This window comes from Mustela lutreola, chromosome 14 (assembly GCF_030435805.1).
Source record: "Mustela lutreola isolate mMusLut2 chromosome 14, mMusLut2.pri, whole genome shotgun sequence".
NCBI lineage: Eukaryota > Metazoa > Chordata > Mammalia > Carnivora > Mustelidae > Mustela > Mustela lutreola.
The window spans coordinates 55,340,970-55,355,153 of NC_081303.1; the positions used below are offsets into that span (position 1 = coordinate 55,340,970).

General features: G+C 38.7%; 1 long non-coding RNA gene across 1 annotated transcript in view; it reads left to right on the forward strand.

Moving 5' to 3' along the window:
- The window catches only part of LOC131815347 (uncharacterized), a 107,655-nt gene that overhangs the window by 21,887 nt on the left and 71,584 nt on the right, over positions 1-14,184 (forward strand). Inside the window, exon 2 of the long non-coding RNA XR_009347669.1 lies at positions 11,214-11,325. This is a non-coding gene — a long non-coding RNA (uncharacterized LOC131815347). The remainder of the gene's footprint in view (positions 1-11,213; positions 11,326-14,184) is intronic.

The following is a 14,184-nucleotide window of genomic DNA, read 5'->3' on the forward strand; positions in this document are numbered from 1 at the left end:
GATGCAATGAAGGGTTAAAAATGAGTATAATAATAAAGATTTTAAAAGATTTTTTAAAGAAAGTTATTGTTAAGATAAACTAGTTAAAAAACGTTAGAAGAGATAAGAGGAAAAATTAAAAAAATTAGAAGAAAAAATAAAATTAAAAAAATTTAATCAACTTCGCAAGACTAAAGAATCATGGGGAGAAAGCCATGAATTCCATGCTTTGTTTTCTCCTCCTCTGGAATTCCACTTTTCTCCTTGATCAGTGAACTTGGTCTTGGCTGGATATTCTTGCATATCTTCTGGGCAGAGGTGTCTGTTGCATTAATTCTCCAATGTCTTTGCCAGAGGCAGAATTGTTCCTCTGGGGCTGGGCTAACTAATCTCGGTTTTGCTCTTGGGAGTTTTTGTTCCCTGAATGCTTTCTGTAGAGCTCTGGAGCACAGGAATGAAAATGGCGGTCTCCCAATCTCCAGTCCAGAGGAGCTGAGAGCTCTGGGCTCCACTCCTCAGTGCACCCTCGGAGAAAAGCGGTCAATCACTCCTGTCTCCCTGGCCTCCAGCCACACTCCGAGCTCACCCAGCCTGTGACCGAGCATTTCTGTCTCTGGTGCACAGCCCCATTTGGAGTCTCAAAACACAGCAGACTCCTGCCTCCAGAGAAGGAAGGTGAGTCTCCCCGGATCTGCCACTTGTGGGGTCCTTGCTCAAAGTGGAGTGGTCCGACTGTGCCGTGGATCACAGTTTAAGGTACCCCCAACCTGAGAACTCACTCCTCAGCTCCATCTTTGTAGTCAGCTTCCCTGCTCCAATACCTGGGAGCTCTGCCACACACAGGCACCCCTCCCCCCATGGTCTATCTTCCTGTTACTTTGGGTTCACTTCTCTGCACATCCTACCTTTCAGAAAGTGGTTGATTTTCTGTTTGTAGAATTGCTGCTCTTTTTCTCTTCGATCTCCTGTTTGGTTTGTAGGTGTTCAGAATGGTTTGATAACTATTTAGCAGAACTCCTGTGACCTGATGTCATCTCAGTCTGCTACTCCTCTGCCATCTTGACTTGATCCTCTCTCTCTCTTTTGTAAAATTTTTCTTTCTTTTTTTCAATGAACTTCTAATCAATTCCAAATTTAAATTTTTTTTATTTTTCATTTTTACAGTAATACTCCATCCCTTTATTATATTTAACCTCGTGTGTGTGTGTGTGTGTGTGTGGGTGTGTATACACACACACATATATATTTAAAATCTTATTTATTTATTTGACAGAGAGAAAGATTGAGCCCAAAGAAGGGAGCAGCAGGCTGAGGGGGAAGCAGGCTTCCCACCAAGCAGGGAGCCTGATGTGGGACTTGATCCCAGGACCCTGGAATCATGACCTGAGCTGAAAGCAGATGCTTAACTGACTGAGCCACCCAGGCAACATTCATATATATATATATGCATACATACATATGTATATGTATATGTGTATATATATATATTTTTTCTTTATAATTTTGGGTATGGTTTCTTCTAACAGACCAAAATACATTCAAAAATCTAGTGTATGGTTCTGTTCCATTTACCAGCCTTACATACTTTTTTTTCCCCCCTTTTCCCTCTGGTTTTAGGTCTCTTCTGATTTGTTTTGTGTATATTTCCTTGGGCTCATTGTTACCCTTTTAGCATTTTGTTCTCTCATTTATCTATTCTTCTCTTGACAAAATGACAAAATGGAAAAACTCACTTCAAAAAATAGAATAAGAGGCAGTACCAACTACCAGGGACCTAATTCATATGGACATTAGTCAGATGTCAGAACTAGAGTTCAGAATAACAATTATAAAGATACTAGCTGTGCTTGGAAGAAAGCATAGAAGACATTAAAGAATCCTTTTCTGGAGAAATAAAATCTAACCAAGTTGAAATAAAAAAGGCTATTAATGTGGTGCAGTAAAAAATGGAGGATCTAACTGCTAGGATAAATGAGACAGAAAACAGAACTAGTGACATAGAAGACCAAATGATAGAGGATAAGGAAGCTGAGAAAAAGAGAGATAAACAACTACTGGGTTATGGCGGCGGGGGCGGGGGGGATTCAAGAGATAGGTGATACCATAAAGCAAAGCAATATTAGAATAATTGGAATCCCAGAAGAAGAAGAAAGAGAGAGAGGGTCAGAAGATATATTGGAGAATTATAATGGAGAACTGCCCTAATTTGGGGAAGGAAACAGGCATCAAAATCCAGGAGACTCAGAAAACCCCCCAAAGTAAAAAAAATAGGTTAAAACCCCAATGTCTAAAAGTAAAATTTACAAATCTCAGAGACAAAGAGAAAATCCTGGAAGCATCTTGGATCAAACGTTCTATAATCTGGGGCGCCTCGGTGGCTCAGTGTGTTAAAGCCTCTGCCTTTGACACAGGTCATGATCTCAGGGTCCTGGGATCGAGCCCCGCATCAGGCTCTCTGCTTGGCAGGGAGCCTGCTTCCCTCTCTCTCTCTCTGCCTGCCTCTGCCTGCTTGTGATCCTTCTCTCTGTGTCAAATAAATAAAATCTTAAAAAAAAAAAAAAAAAGGTCTATAACCTATAATGGCATAAACATTAGATTGGCAGCAGACCTATCCACAGAGACTTGGCAGGCCAGAAAGGATGGGCATGATATATTCAGGGTACTAAATGAGAAAAATATGCAGCTAAGAATGCTTTATTCCAGCTAGGCTGTCATTGAAAACAGGAGTGATAAAAAGCTTCCAGGACAAACTGAAACTAAAAGAATTTGTGATTACAAAATCAGCATTACAGAAAATATTGAAAGGGGTCCTCTAGGCAAAGAGAGAGCCCAAATTAACACAGACCAAAAGGAACAGAGATAATATACAGTAACAGTCACCTTATAGGCAACACAAAGACACTAAATTCATATCTTTCAGTCGTTATCCTGAATGTAAATGGGCTAAATGCCCCAATCAAAAGACATAGGGTATCAGATTGGATAAAAAAAGCAAGACCCATTGATCTGCTGTCTGCAAAAGTCTCATTTTAGACCCAAAGACACCTCCAGATCTAAAATGAGGAGATGGATAACCATTTATCATGCTAATGGACAACAAAAGAAAGCTGGGGTGGCAATCCTTTATCAGACAAATTAGATTTTAAACCAAAGACTGTACTAAGAGATGAGGAAGGACACTGTATCATACTTAAAGGGTCTATCCAACAAGAAGATCTAGCAATTTTAAAAATTATGGGAGCAGTCAATTATACAAGGCAATTAATAACTAAATCAAAGAAACACATCAACAATAAGACAATAGTAGAGGCCTTTACACCCCACTCACTGAAATGGACAGATCATCTAAGCAAAAGATCAACAAGGAAATAAGGACTTTCAATGACACACTGGACCAGGTAGACTTCATAGATACATTCAGAATATTCCATCCCAGAGCTACAGAATATGAATTCTTCTTTAGTGCACATGGAACATTCTCCAGAATAGATCACATCCTGGCTCACAAATTAATTATCAAACCGGTACCAAAAGATTGGGATCATTCCCTGCATATTTTAGCATTATTTGCTACAATGTGCATAATGCTGGTATGATTCACTTTAATCCACAGAAGGTCAGAGGTTTCTTCTCTTAAGTAAACAGCATTCCATCACAAATGGCCTCCAAATGGTGTTATTGAGGAACCCTGGTATAATGGCTTATTCACTAGGTTATGATCTTAAAGCAAATTATCAGCTGAAAAACTTCATGTTAATGAAACCTCAAACTACCTTATTAGTGCTTTATACTCAAATATTAATGATGACTACAGGATTAGTGTGCATTTGTAGTAACACTTAAACACCAATGGAAAACATACAAACAAAATATCCCTGATGAGATAAATATAGTGCAAGAAACTGAAGAGAAATATGTATAAATTCTAGTAAGTATCCTCACAGGAAGGATTAAGTGCACACTGTTCCTTCAGACCATTGCTTATGCTGTAAGTTTAAAAAAAAAATCTATTTAGAAGATCATTTAAATTCGCTGTTCTTTCTATATTGTTTTGCCCTTTTGTAAGGCACTGAGGAGCACTGTGGAACAACAAGGATAAAAATACTACTGTGTAATTCCCAAGTTGATCCCATCACACAAACGGATGTGAAATTTCAACTGTTACAAGAGTACCAAGAAGTCAGACGATGGTGGGATTATGTGTTCTGGAAGTTATGACCAGATTTAGGTTGAAACAGATAGCAGCCCCTGTAGTCACACTTTTCTTGAGGAAGCCAGGCCTGATCTGATGGAATTCTCCCGAGGGTATAGCAGGAAACATGATTAGTGTTTTTCCAGGATCCTTACCCATCATAGCAGCAGCCCTCAGGGGAGAGGGGGACAGAAGCTTTTCTTTGGAAAAGGTACTTTCTTCCTTCTTGCTTCCTTCCCCAGGAATATTCTACTTTCTTTGTCTTTCTATGGCCTGGTTTGATTTTGTGATTGGGACGGTGTTTTCTGTTTTTATACGCTGTGTATAAGCTCACCATAAACCTGAGCCAAACCGATAACCTTTAAGTTATCTGCAAATCTTTTTTTTTTTTTTTTTTAAGATTTTATTTATTTGACAGAGATCACAAGGAGGCAGAGAGGCAGGCAGATGGGGGGGGGGGGGGAGCAGGCTGCCTGCTGAGCAGAGAGCCTAATTCAGGGCTTGATCCCAGGACCCTGGGATCATGACCTGAGCCGAAGGCAGAGGCTTTAACCCACTGAGCCACCCAGGCACCCCTTATCTGCAAATCTTGAGACAGGTCTCTGTAAGGCCTTATGTTTTCAAATACTAGAAGTGTTGTTGGTTGGGAATTTGTGTAAATCAGGGCATGTGGTTGCAAAGAATAGAAAGGATTCTCAAATCAACTTCATAGAAGAGATCTATTTGTTTGCTCACATACCTGAAAGTCTGAGATACAGCTGATTTGAGGTATAGTTGGGAACAAGGGTTTAAATGACACTAGTGGTTTTCCTTTCCGTTTCTTATCTCTGTTTATGTTAACACCTTATCCTCTTTTTCTTGTAATATAGAAAAGTTTCTACCATGTGACTTGGGAAGATGACAGTTAAGCAGCCTCAAATTTAAATCTTCCCATGTCTGTGACTCCAAAGATAAAGAGAAAATATACGTTACCTGAACAACTTAACAGGCACGTGGAGGACTCTGATTGGCCCATGGTGGACCTTGTGCTCAGCTCTGTTGGTGAATCACTGTTGCTGGAAGTATGGGAGACCCTGACTGATTTCACCAGGTTCCTTGCTCCCACCTGTGGCAGAGTGCTGCCATATGTAGGTGACCTTCCTCAAAGAAGAGGGAGTGTGCTGTTAACATACAGGTTTAACGGAAAAAACTATAATTATCACATTTTGTATCTACAATCATGAGGTAGAAAAGAGGAGGTAGATCTGCCTTGTTTTCATTATGTTCTTGACTCAATAACCATATTCAATCATAGCTCTTCAGACAGTGGATACTCTTTCACTGCATCTTTGTTTTTAAGTTAGTGTTTGGCAAGATATATTTGGCAATTGGCAATCATACACAGGCACATACAGTATTATGAGATTTCATTGTGAATCATGCTCTTGATTGAGTGGTTCATTCATTCATTCAGTCACTCATTAACTCATTCTTACTTCCAACAACATTTATCAAATACCTAGTATAGGCCATTTATAGAAAAAAAGAATCAGGGGTGCCTGGGTGGCTCAGTTGTTTAAGTGTCTGCTGTCAGCCCAGATCATGATCTCTGGGTGCTGGGATCCAGCCCCCCATTGGGCTCCCTGCGCTATAGGGAGTCTGTTTCTACCTCTGCCTCTCCCCCTGCTAGTGATTTCTCTCTCTCTTTCTTAAATGAATAAATAAAATCTTTAAAAAAAAAGAAAAGAAAAAGAAAAAAGAATCATAGTATCTGTCCTCATCAAACTTAAAGTCTGTCAAAAGAGAAAGACAATCAGCTCTACACACAGACACACACACACACAACTTGAAATTGTTTTGAATGCTCTTAGATTATATAACAAAAATGGACAGTTGCTTTATGCTGGCATATTAGAGAAACCTCTCTCAAGAGGTTACATTTAGGTGGAGTCTTGAATAATGAGTAGGAATCAGCCAGTTAAGAGTATGGGGAAGAGCTTTCAGAGAAGAGAAACAGCATGTGTGAAGTACCCAAACTGGAAAGAGAGTCCTGAATGAAATCTGTTGTATCTGACTGACGAGAATGAGGAGCATGAAATATGAGGCAAAAGATGAAATAGAAGATCATTCAAGACATTACAGGCTGGGCTAAGAAGTTAGCATTTTAGTTACACACCCAGTGGGGAGTCCCCAAAGGGTTTAAACCAAAGCAATGATACAATTTGATTTATGTTGACAAAAATCATTCTGGTTCATTAATTCATATATTTATTTAGGCTATAGGTTATGGAAAATTGGAATAAGACTGTCTGGGCTTGAAGTTTAATTCTGTTTTTTGTTTTTTTGTTTATTTTTTTTTCCATCAAGTTATTTTATTTTTATTTTTTTGAAATTTAATTTAAATTTTTTCAGTGTTCCAAAATTCATTGTTTATGCAACACACCCAGTGCTCCATGCAATATGTGCCTTCCTTAATACCCACCACCAGGCTCACCCAACCCCTCCCCCCCCACCAAAACCCTCAGTTTGTTTCTCGGAGTCCACAGTCCACTGTCTCATGGTTCGTCTCCCCCTCTGATTTCCCCCAACTCCCTTCTCCTCTCCTTCTCCCAATGTCCTCTATGTTATTCCTTATGCTCCACAAGTAAGTGAAACCATATGATAATTGACTCTCTCTGCCTGACTTATTTCACTCAGCTTATCTCAATTTCCTTTTTTAAGATTTTGTTTATTTGACAGAAAGAGAGAGAGAGCGTGTGCAAGGGAACACAAGCACAGAGAGTGGGAGAGGGAGAAGCAGGCTTCCCACAGGGCCCTGGGATCATGACCTGAGCTGAAGGCAGGTGCTTAAAGGCTGAGCCACCCAGACACCCCAAATTCTGTCATTTATTACTTGTATGACCCAAAATACTTTTCCTACCTGTTTGTGCCTCAGTTTCTTCATCTGTAAAATGGGGATAGCAACAGTAACTGCCTCATAAGTTTGTTGTGAGAATTAAAAGATATATGAAATAACTGGGTGATGGGCATTAAGAAGGATACATGATGTAATGAGCACTGGGTGTTATATACAATAGACGACTCACTAAACTCTACCTCTGAAACTAATAACACACTATATGTTAATTAATCAAGTTTAAATAAAATAAAATAAAATTGACAAAAAAATATGTGGTGTTTAGAAAAGTACTTAGAGTATGGTGTTATCTAAGTGTTTACTATTACCACTACTACTATTATTATTAAACATAATAATGCTGTGTGCCAAGGATTGAGGAAGTAGTAAATGGTCTTGGCAAAGGATGAGAGTGTCTACTCACTAGAGAATTTGTAGTAAGATTGTCAGACAGTGTTTGGTACTATATGAATGAGTGATTATGAGTTACAGGGCTTCCAATGTGCCTCCATGTTTTATAATTATCCAGACAATTGTCTATGGATTTCAGGTTAGACAGACTGACCTGGATTTCAGTCCTGGCTTTGCCTCTTACTAACCAAGTATCTCCATTCAATAAGTCTCACTTTCATTATCTATAACATGGGGACATTAAAAGCACTGATAGGTGGGGTGCCTGGGTGGCTCAGTGGGTTAAGCCGCTGCCTTTGGCTTGGGTCATGATCCTAGGGTCCTGGGATCGAGCCCTGCATCGGGCTTTCTGCTCAGCAGGGAGCCTGCTTCCTCCTCTCTCTCTGCCTGCCTCTCTGCCTGTTTGTCATCTCTCTCTGTCAAATTAAAAAAAAAAAATCTTTAAAAAAGAGAATAAAAAAAAAGCACTGATAAGTAGTATCACTATAAGAATAAACAAATTTAAATGTCTGTTATGTATGTACAACTATGTATGTGTGAAGAATTTAGCATACTGCCCACTTTATGATAAATACTCAATAGATGGTAGTTATTACTAATCTTAAGAAGTAGTGATATTGCTATATATTTTTTTCAATACAAGTCACTATGCTTTATTTTTGTATCATTTTGACACACACTCTGAGTTGTTAAGAATTTGGATTCAATACACAAAGATGGACTCAAAATGGATAAAAGACCTCAACGTGAGGCAGGAATCTATCAAAATCCTAGAGGAGAACATAGTAACCTCTTCAACATCGGGCACAGCAACTTCTTTCAAGACATGTCTCCAAAGGCAAAGGAAACAAAATAAAAAATGAACCTTTATGACTTTATCAAGGTCAAAATCTTCTGCACAGCAAAGGAAACACAGTCAACAAAACAAAGAGGAAACCCACAGAATGGGAGAAGATATTTACAAATGACACTACAGACAAAGGGCTGATATCCCAGATCTGTAAAGAACTCCTCAAACTCAACTCTCAAAAAACAGATAATCATGTCAAAAAATGGGCAGAATACATGAACAGACACATGTCCAAAGAAGACATACAAATGGCTAATAAACACAGGAAAAAATGTTCATCATCACTAGCCATCAGGGAGATACAAATCAAAACCACATTGAGATACCACCTTACATCAGTTAGAATGGCCAAAATCAGCAGGACAGGAAACTTGTGTTGGAGAGGATGTGGAGAAAGTGGAACCCTCTTACGCTGTTGGTGGGGATGCAAGTTGGTGCAGCCACTTTGGAAAACAATGTGGAGATTCCTTAAGAAGTTAAAAATAGAACTTCCTTATGACCCTGCAATTGTACTACTAGGTATTTACCTCAAAGATACAGATGTAGTGAAAAGAAGGGCCATCTGTATCCCCAATGTGCATAGCAGCAATGGCCACAGTCGCCAAACTGTGGAAAGAGTCAAGATGCCCTTCAACAGATGAATGGATAAAGAAGATGTGGTCCATATATACAATGGAGTATTATGTCTCCATCAGAAAGGATGAATACCCAACTTTTGTATCAATATGGATGGAACTGGAGGAGATTATGTTGGGTGAAATATGTTAAGCAGAGAGAGTCAATTATTGTGTGGTTTCATTGACTTGTGGAACATAAGGAATAACATAGAGAACATTGGGAGAAGGACAGGAGAAGTGAGTTGGAGGAAATCGGAGGGGAGACAAACCATGAGAGACTGGACTCAGAAACAAACTGAGGGTTCTGGAGGTCAGGGGATGGGAGTGTTGGGTGAGCCTGGTGGTGGGTATTAAGGAGGGCATCTATTGCATGGAGCACTGGGTGTGGTGCATAAACAATGAATCTCAGAACACTAAAAAAATAGAGTTTAAAAAAACCCACAAGGAACAGAAAAAAAAGAATTTGGGTTCCTTTTTAGCTGTTTAAACTATACCTTGAAAGAATACACACAACTATTGCTGTAGTTATGTTTAGGTAGGGCAATTTAAAAAAGCAGAATAGAAATAAGGAGAGATTTATGTGTTTTACTAAAAATACTTAAAGAATTTTTAAACTATTGGTGGTGAAATAGGTTTATAAGTTATTTGCATGTTAAAAATAATTATTGAGGGGCAAGTGTGTGGTACAGTGGGTTGAGCATCCGACCGTTGGTTTCGGCTCTGGTTGTGATCTCAGGGTCCTGGGATCCAGCCCAGTATGGGGCTCCAAGCTCAGTGCAGAAGCTGTTTAAGATTCTCTCTTTCCCTCTGCCCCTCCCTCCTGCTCTCTCTCTCTCTTTCTAAAATAAATAAATATTTAAAAAATAATTATTGATAGGAAAATAAAATAATGGCATACTCTGAAAATATTTTCTTATCTGATAAAAAATTAACACTTCTAAAACATACATGTGCAGCTTTAAATTTTATCCTCTTCTTTCATTATTTATAAGGAAACAAATGCTTCATGGATTTTACAAAGCACACGTTTGCTCTGTAAAGGCAAAGTCTAATTTGAAGATCTGTTTGTCATTTCAAACCTGTCTTCAGATCTACCCTTCTAATTTCCATTCTTGTCTCTAACTGAACATACCATGCAGATGCTAGAGGCAGATGGATTTAAATTGAATTATGATCCAACATAGATGGAGAGTGAAATAGGAAAAGAATAATTCCATTTGTATAGCAATAAGTTACCATTAAATCTGGCTTTATGATGTTTAACTTTGAGATACCCTGCCCAAACACAGTTGATTGATAGGATTGAAATTGAAACCACTGATGGTTTAACCTCAGTCTATAAATCAGAGGTAAGGATTATGGCGCTATGGTCATTTTCTTTATTGCTTGGTGTGGGAAGAAGGTAAACAGACTTTACTGGGTCTGTGGGTCTGGGTACCTTGCAGGTATACAAATAGGAGATGAGAGGACTGATCTCAAGGAGTTCATGAGCCGATGGCTGGTAGAATATAACTTACTCGAGGAACAAATGAGTGCCAGATTCTTGCAAGTAGATGGGTTGTAGAATGGAGAACAAGAACAACACAGAAAAAAGAAGGTCATGCAAGGGAAACATGAATTGTAAGATAAAATTCTCAGCAAACACCCAGCAATTTTGTTGCATTCCACAAGCCAAAACCATTCCTTTCTTGTTAGACTTGTCAACACAATCGACCAAGGGAGGTTTTTCAGTATTAAAAAATTGGAAGAATAAAGACTCATGGGGTAAAAAAATTTTCCTGATATCCAGTTGTGCAGGAAACGCATATCTCATAAAGAAAGGAAATTTATACCTCTACCTATTTCAGGCCCCAAATGATCCTCTTAAAAACCCAAATGTGTAACCTAGATATTTGGTATGAAAAATCTAAAAGAAAGATACACTGTGTCTCTCTTAAAATAAAATTAAAGATTTATTCCAACATTGTTGTATTTGCTAGTCAATTTAGTTCTTTTTCCACCTCCATACTTTCTCCTAGACCATTGGGATATCTGCTAACTCTATGATTTCTCTCTTATTTTTCCTGTGTTTCTGCTAAACTTATTTTCATTTTTCTGGCTATTTTCAGTGTCTACTGAAACTAAACAATTATAGTCCAGTGGTTTACTGAACTGAATTATTCTTTCATGGGTGAAAAACTAAAAACGAATGAGGGTGCACTGACATAGTGTTGTCAATTTTTTGTATTATTAATGATAGACACAAAAAGAATTGTATAGATTCTACTTATTTCTCTTATTACTTCTTAGACTGGTGAAAATTTATTACTGGCTGACCCCAACCTGGGAACCCACTTCGGGTCACTCTAATCTGAAAGAATTAGTCCCAAGGATCTAAAACTTCAAGCTCTGAAAAAGGTTAGTTCTCTTTTTTGTTCCATGATTACAAAAAATGTACATTAAAACAACTTTAAAATGGTGTTTACTTTTTGGTTAAAATATATAATTTTCAGTGGCTTCTTTATGAAGCAATTTTTAAAAAAGATTTATTTATTATAAAGAGAGAGCATATGTGAGCCATGGGAGGGGCAGAGGGAAGAGAGAGAGAGAGAGAGAAAGAATCCTCAAGCAGACTCCCCGTTGAGCATGGAGCCCAACTTAGGGGTTGATCCCAAGACCCTGAGATCATGACCTGAGCTTAAATGAAGAGCTGGCCGCTTAACTGACTGAGCCACCTAGGTGCCCCCATAAAGTCACTTTTGAAGATGGCTTATATTTTCATTATCTAGTCCCCATCTACTGTTACAACCTGTTATTTTTACCACTTCTTGCCTCCCTATGTGGGTCTTCATATACACCCTTCTGAGAACCAGTCCTCCTGGGTTGTCAGTTTTCTTCTGCTTTAACATATGGTATTCTCTCTGAGAGGCTTTGGTTTAAAAGCCAATTCAGAAGCCACATCTTAGGGGAAGCCTTTCTAGGAGCCTCCAGGCAGAGCTAGTGGCTTCTCCCTCAGTGCTTTCATGAATATACACTATATGTGTATCTCCCCTCAAATAACTCCTATAATATTGTATGGCAATGTTTTATATACAAGTTCTCTTCTAGAAGAGCTCCTTGAGGACAGAAACTATATCCTCTTCAATTCTTATTCTACAAATAGTGTGCATTGCTGGAAAGTGAAAATATATTAGGCAAAAGCAATCTACTCTATGTTTTGAAATGATAATCTTTCTTTTAACTGGGATCTTTCTTAGGCAAAACTGGTTTGCACCGGCTTGTGTGGGCAAAAGGAAATAGTCTCCCCCCCAGCCCCACTCCCTGGGCATGAATTCTGCCTCTCCCTACCCTACTACCATCAACCCACAGAAGACAGGGTGATTAGAGTCATGTGTTTTTGTTAATTTAAAGTAACATTCTCCACCCCCACATCTATCTATGTATGTGTGTATATATATGTTATTTATACATATACAAATAATTAAAAAATATCTTGATGGATATTATATACTCACACACCAAAGTAAACAATACTTATAGGCATGTATTTTCATTTATTATAACTCTCTTTCTGTGCCACTAGATGTCCTTTTGTTTGATCCTTTTTAATAGATGCATAAACTAGATGGCTGTATCTTATTTGGAGTTTTTATTCTCTGGCACAGTGTTTGGAATAAATATTTGTCGAAGGACAAAACATTTCCTCAGTACTTTTACTTAAGTGTGATTTGAGAATCTAATGAGTCCATCACTGACCTTACACACAGGCTCCAATGGGAAAACAGGAAGGAAAATGAAAGGGAAGTGGTGGCGAAGGGGTGACTCATTCTGTTTTTGTGTTCTCTCTTATCATAAGGTAGAAAACAGTGAAAAAAAAAAAAAGATGTGGTTTCACAAAACATCATCATCATTTCCTTACTAAAATGACAATGTAGCAACAGATGATTTTGAAAATTGATTTGGGTGCCCGGATTTTATGCTCTTGACGCAGGATGCAACAGTTACCTTAACCGAAACATTACGTTTACTGTGGTATTAAGAATTCTGACATCATATTATGAAATAAAGTAATGGAGAGAATAATAAATTAATTTGAGACATCTTTAAATATATGTATGGAGCATTATATTACTGGAAAGAGGCACGCAATTGGGAAGGACCTACCCTCCGAGTATTTAAGACTGGTTAACAGTCTTAACTAGGATAAAGATCCTACTTTATCTCCAAATGTCTTCCTTAAATTCTTTCAACCTTTTCTTGCCACCTTGAACTGCTTCTTCCCTCTGCTGCTTTCCTCATGCACCTGACTGCCTCGTGATTTGAATAGAATGTGAAGGCTTCAAAATTCCAGCTCCAAACCATCATTAATTATACCAGGCCTGCTACTGCCTAGAGGAACCCCCCAGCCTTCATCTTCTCCAGGCTTTGTGCATGAGCCATTGTTCTGAATAGGGAGGGCTGGCTTTTACTTTGACAGTTCCTCCAAACAGGGTTTAGGGAATAGCTGTGGCCACTTAACTGGTGTGAGTTGCTTGCTCAAAATCCAGCCTCTTTTTTTCCTTGCTAGGAAAGTCCTGACTTTGTTTAGACGTTCACCTCTCTGCACTTGACTCAATGGTAAAACCCTGGTTGCTTTTGGCAATCCCGTTCACTTTCAGAGGTTGGTTTAGGAATGAATGTATGATGTGGTTCAAGCCAAATGTGAAGACAGATGGACAGCTCATGGGATGGGTCTCCTCATTCTTAGCAGGAGGGCAGGGGTGCAATAGTCTCTCTTCTTATACTGGACGCTGTGGTACCTGCAGTGATTGATGGCAAGAGCCACAGAGGCCACCTTGTGACATGGAGGGAGACCCAACCCCACCTGGGAAGGATGGCACAATAGAGCAAAATGGAAAAAACAGGGTTCCCTAATGAATCTGACAAACATATCCTGGAAGTGCCTACCTCTGGACATCTTTCTCACATGAGATAGTAAATTGTCTGACTTGTTGAAATTGAGGTTGTCTGCTCCTGCATTCAGAAGCATCCTTACCGCTAAACTCTCGTTAGGAAGCCCTAATCTTGATGTAGGACCCTTGGCAACTCAGTTAATTTTTGACTCCAATGGTTTTATATATATAAACCCCATTCTCTTTCCTTTCTCCAATCAAAAATTCCACTTAATATAAAATGCTGTAAAAAAAATGGTGAATAAGTAATTAGATTTCACCACTTGACCAAATTCTGTACCTTTCCAACTTTGGATACTTTCTTCATTGCTTCTGTTCAACCACATTGC